Raw genomic sequence first — 6,103 nt, 5'->3', positions numbered from 1 at the left:
TCAGAAACCTTGCTGTAAATCCTGTAGCTTCCCTTGAAAATTGTCCTTACCCAGGAAATATACTCACTGTGTGAAACAAGGTTATAGTGCAATTTAATTCAAATTTCTTTAAAAAAAGACATCAAAATTTGTGAATTGACCTTTAATTACCAAACAGTAATTCTCTGAAAAAGATAATTTGAAAAAGATATTTAGGGAGAAAGTGTCCTCCACAATGAAAAAAGGTATTGAGTTTACACTTTTCTCTTTGTAATACTTTCCACAATGTCTTTGCATGTGAAGCACTGAAACACAGAAAAAAAATCTGATTGGATACTTCAAACCAGTGATTTCACATTTCTAAGTGGCTCACAAATATAATATCCTTATTAACATGAGATAGCTTATTACATAAGCCAAAAAGTTTTGGGTTCAGAAAAAAATTGAGCACATGGAAAAGGTCGGAAATCAGTGTTCTTAGAAGCCCTAGCTAAGCAAATTGGCTTCAGCAGTGGAGGGAGGCCAAAATTTTTGACATAGATTGTAATATTTTTGCTACCTAAAGTGATTTTACAGGGCTTATTTGGCTCACTACAATGCAGAACTGATTGAATGAAGACATGAAAATAAATCCCACATCCAAAGGAGGCAACTTCAAAGAGTTTTAAAGGAGAAACCATGAAGATGTAGCAGTGGGGGAGGCCTTATAGTCCTTCAGCTTCTCTAGACTTGAAGCCAAGAAGCTGTGATTAATTGGAAATCAGGCAAGAGCTAAGAGGAGGACATAGAAGGAGAACATAGAAGCATTGTCCTTTGTAACAGACACTGTCATCCAAGGTATGGGTGATTTAACTTTATTCTCTTCCATACATCTTGTTGAGCAAATGCAAGACTAAGAGAAAAATAATCTATTGAAATAATTTTGCAAAGAATAACTTCACTGTTCCTGATATGGTATCTAAGGAGAGTCTTAAGAGAAGATAAAAGTGGAGTATTCTGCGGTTTCCTCTAAGCATCTTGTTAGCAAAATATATCTTTGAGGTTAGAAGTGATTGAACCAAAAAGTGGTGGAGTACTTACGTTTGTTGGCACTTTAGACAGAAGAAGACTTTCTTTTTTTCTTTTTTTTTGGGGGGGTCTGGTCGTGGGACCTGAACTCTGGGCTTGGGCGCTATCCCTCAGCTCTTCAGCTCAAGGCTAGTGCTCTACCACTTGAGCCACAGCGCCACTTTTGGCTTTTTTCTTTTTGCTTATGTGGTGCTGAGGAATCAAACTCAGGGCCTCAGGCATGCAAGGCAAGCGCTCCACCACTGAGCCACCTTCCCAGCCCGACACAAGAAGACTTTCAAGGTAAAAGAAAAAAGAAAAATGGATATCCAAATATTTGTGATCACAGTTTCTTGGACTGGTTTTTTTGGAGACAAAGTTTTACATTAGAGTTTGTCCTGATTAACATCAGTGTTGGGTTTTTATGGCAACCAAATGCAGGTGTGAAGTTTAATGGTCTCCCTTGAACAAGTAAATAGCATGATAAAAATTGGCAAATAATATTTAGTGAATTACTTTCACCAATTACTTTTCCAGAACAAAGAAGGAAATATATAACTCAATATCAATTGACTTAAAAGTATGAAGAAAGAGTAGTGAAGAGAGATGAAAGAAAACTTAGAGGATTGTTTTCTCTCCAGCGGAGTAATGGGTTCTTGATATTTTTCTCTTCCATTCTATCTTCACAAGATATCAAGTGTGGCTCAGGACTCGAGTATCCAGTTCAGTCAGAGAGAACTCACAGAAGGAAGATAACATTTGAAGCAGATATAGTTGATTTATAACCTGAGACAATCTATTTAAATCTGTTCAAATTTCTCCCCTACCTCAAATGCCCTCTTTGAATAGTTTTGTTTGCTGTTCCCAAGACTGCCCTTCATTAACTGCTTAAAATTTTGAGAGGTCATATTCATACTTTCTAGAGATTGCTGTTTGGTTGTAATTTTTGTGTGTTTTTTCACTGAATTTCAAAAAGTTGTGCAAGTGTGTTACAATTAAATATGTCCATCTAATTGTCCAATGCTCCTGGATCAGATTCACTCCTTCCATCATTGTCAACCAACTCCTTCTCCAAGATTTATTTCAGATTAACCACTTTCTTTATCACATGTGTACATTGATATTCTAGCTGAACTTGCCCCTTGTTCTATTTTTCATTCATTCTATGTATTTACTATTATTCCATTCTGGTTTCAACTTCCTGATAGTCATTCTGTTAAACTGTCTGTTAAAAGTTTGAAAGGTTTATATACATTCCATGGAGTTTCAATCCTGCATATACTTGAACTTATGTCAGCTTATATTTCCATAATTCATTCATCTGCAATAATAATTTGCAAGACTGGAGGCGTGAAGCACCTAGACATGATTTAATTCTCATCCATTTGGAAGATTAATCTTTAGTCAACAAGAAAGTTTAAAAATGGTTTAGAATGTATTCCAAACTACCAATTTTTATAAATGGCTTTGTACAATGGTGTGTGATCATTTAATTTTACATGGGATAATATTTTCTACTACATTTAAGTTTTGAAAAAAGAAAATTAAAATGTACTATTATAGAGGAATATGGTAGAAATAGAAGACAGATTTTATGTTTGTCATATCTCTGATGAGTACCCATATTCAAGACTTACTATGTTAGACAGATAGGGAAAACATAAAATAACATATTATAAGGCAACTATTTGTGACTTTTTAAAATGTACCTTATTAAATGATGAAATTTACTTTATTAGCTAACGTTTGGGTTTGAAATATGGGAGGCTGATATATTTAACAAATTTTGGAAGGCATCTAATGAACAACACAAATGGTGGGTGGCACTATTTCTACAGTTTAATGAATGGTTGAACCTGATTGGCATTAGTGCTGGGTACACAAATCAACTCTATTGTAACTCTATTGCCACTAAGTATCATCTATTTGTCAAATGTTATTTTGGTGAATGTGAATTTTTTTTGGAAGGTCGTGGGGCTTGAACTCTGGGCTTGGGCACTGTCCCTGCGCTCTTGAGCTCAAGGCGAGCACTCTACCACTTGAGCCACAGTGCCACTTCTGATATTCGAGTGGTTTATTGGAGATAAGAGTCTAACGGACTTTCCTGCCCGGGCTGGCTTTGAACTGTGATCCTCAGATCTGAGCCTCCTGAGTATTTAGGATTACATGCGTGAGCCACTAGTGCCTGGTTTGCGAATTTGATTTTTCAAAGATTATTTGAAAAAGAATACACTTGGGGCTGGGAAGATGGCTCAGTGGTAGAGCACTTGCCTTGCATGCCTGAGGCCCTGGGTTCGATTCCTCAGCACCACATAAGCAAAATGAAAAAAAGCTGGAAGTGGTGCTGTGGCTCAAGTGGTAGAGCTCTAGCCTTGAGCTGAAGAGCTGAGGGACAGCGCCCAGTCCCAGAGTTCAGGCCCCACAACCGGACCCAAAAAAAAAAAGAAATGTAAAAAAAAAAAAAAAAAAGAAAAAGAATACACTTTCAGGAGATTAAATATTTTGAGAATGACAGCATTTTTATACCACAGAATCAAATTTTACTGAAGTACCAGTGTTTTTTTTAATTGTGAAAATACTGTTCAGAGGGGTTAAAATTACATGGGCAAGGTAATGAGTACATTTCTTATCAAGCATTGTTGCCTCCTCCTTTGTTTCCCCTTCCCATCCCTTGGCATCCTCCCCCTGCCCCCCGACCAGATCCTCCCCCCTCCCCCCCGGCACCCAGCACCAAAGTTGTAAAGTTTGTTTTCGACATGACAACTTGTACATCTCACGGTGTTATTAAGCACTAAGGATCTTCTCAATTAATGTTTTTTTCTGAATTACATTTGACTTCTAAGTCAAGTTTTCCTGGCCTTAATAGACCAATTGTGGATCTATCCTTCCAGGAGCTATTTTGCTGGCCCACTTATGCTGGACTGAAATCTTTCATTAATCATTAGGGGAGGGGTATTAAAAATAATCTTGTGACACTTTGTGATTTTGTTAACTCATATGGGCTGGTCATCTGTAAATTGAAAGTTTGAATTGCAGTACTTTCTCTTAGATTTTGTGATCTCATCCTTCATTTTAAGTTGACTTGCATTTCACTATTGCTTACTGCTAATTCCTGTTTCTCAAGGAATTGGGGCCCTGAAATATTATAGGAAATGAGAAATTGACATGACTCTTCAATTACTTTCTGTTGGCATGTTGCCTGGGCCTAGTTGAGAAGTCTTGACCCTGTTATCTGATGATGCAGGTAACTGGGACATAGGATCCTAGGACCCATACATCTTGCAGAAGAATAATATCTTTTATACATCATATCAGAAAAATTTGGGTATAATCAATAGGAATGCTTCAGAAATATGGAGAAAAACATTTTGGAACCAGTGAGTTAAAACAATAAACAGAGCAGCAGAGTAAAATCCCTTATAGATTAGAGGAAAACAACATTTTTTTTTATCATGTGAATTCAGAAGAACAAGAACACTTAGAAGGTATCACAAGTTTATAGTGAAGACATTACATTGATACTTTTTATATTCTAGTATGTATTCTAAACCTAATTATTTATATTCCAATTCTCTTTATTGGAATAAATAATTATCAATTTATTTGTCAAATTATCAATTAATTCTACTAAGTTTCACTGTGTGAAATATGAAATCAGCACATATAAATATAAAATATATAACTATATGTAATATAATAAAAAGGGCACATGTTTTGCATTGTTCTGTTGTGGTTAGGGTATCAAAGACAACTTGTTTTAAAGTGTTATTGCATTATCTGTACCTCAGTGTTAGGTAGAGTTAGACCTAAAGCTTTACCATTTGTAGATTTACAGCCTGGAGGCAAGAGGAAACACTGTGATTAAAACATTACCAATTTAAGGCCTAATAATGAGGAGAAACATGGACTTCTCCTGGAGCTATGGAAATATTTGGTGATAGAAAGGCAGTAGTGTAAGTTCCTGCCTGGTTGGAAGGTAGACAGGCCAGACATCAGGAAATCATGCATATGAAGAATTTTTTCACCTTGGCGTTAGCTACTTTTGAAATGGTAGGTATAATAAACACTTAAATTTTGATAAAATACCTTCTAGTCTGAACAGTTCTGTCTGAACTGTTCATCTCTCTATGATCCCTTGTAACTAAGATTAGTTTTGTTCTAGTAAGACAAACTATGCTGTCAGGGTAGGATATTCTGGTTGGTATGTTCCTATGTGGAAGAAGGATAAAGGGTAGACATTTGTGCCAGTAAGACCTCATTTGGTAAAATTTCAGCTGCAGAAGTTTAGAAGTAGCTCTTAAGCAAGGCTTACTTTGAATCTATTAGCTCCACAAAGCTAACTCATTTACGTAAATAAGTACTTGAAAAAGTCACCACCTTAGGACCTAGCTATAAGTGCTTCAAAGTATGATCAAATCTAAAATGAAAAAGACTTAAAATTGTCATTGACAAAAAATGCAAATGTGAGCAATCGACCGAACAATATAATTTTTTTCCCACTATACACATTATTTTAGGGAAATAAGATCAATAGTATTGTTAGGAACAATAAGGTTTCCTTGCTACAAAGAGGCACCCAAGGATATAAGCCTATATAAAGATTGCATCATTAACTACTTAAATTTAGAGGATACTACATGCTTCAGCAGCACGTATACCCAAATTACAACAATACAGAGATTAACATGACACTTGCACAAGGATAATATGAAAATTCGTGAAGTATTCCATATTTTTCATTCTTCAGTTGCAGAAATGAAAAACAGTTATTTAAAAGTTGATTACAAAATTACAAGTGTAACAATATATGCAAGTGTTAGTATTAAACATTAGTTTGACATCAGTGTATTAAATCTTCACCTTAGAAAGGCCTTTACATGGAATAACCTTTACAAAACTTTTGAAATTAGTTAACATTGTCATTTTATCCAAAAAAAATATACTACTATAAGAACCTAGAAAAAGGGGCTGGGAAGGTGGCTCAGTGGTAGAGCGCTTGCCTTGCATGCTTGAGGCCCTGGGTTCGATTCCTCAGCACCACATAAGCAAAAAGAAAAAAAAACGGAAGTGATGCTGT

At 35.8% G+C, this 6,103-nt stretch overlaps 1 pseudogene; it reads left to right on the top strand.

Moving 5' to 3' along the window:
* Positions 1 to 5,663: 5,663 nt before the first annotated feature.
* LOC122097746 lies at positions 5,664 to 5,763 on the top strand (annotated as a pseudogene).
* The last annotated feature ends 340 nt before the right edge of the window (positions 5,764 to 6,103 follow it).

This window comes from Dipodomys spectabilis, unplaced genomic scaffold, assembly GCF_019054845.1.
Source record: "Dipodomys spectabilis isolate Male_0828 unplaced genomic scaffold, ASM1905484v1 ptg000430l, whole genome shotgun sequence".
Lineage (NCBI taxonomy): Eukaryota > Metazoa > Chordata > Mammalia > Rodentia > Heteromyidae > Dipodomys > Dipodomys spectabilis.
Note: the sequence above shows the minus strand (reverse complement) of the source record. Positions and strands in the feature narration are given on the sequence as shown.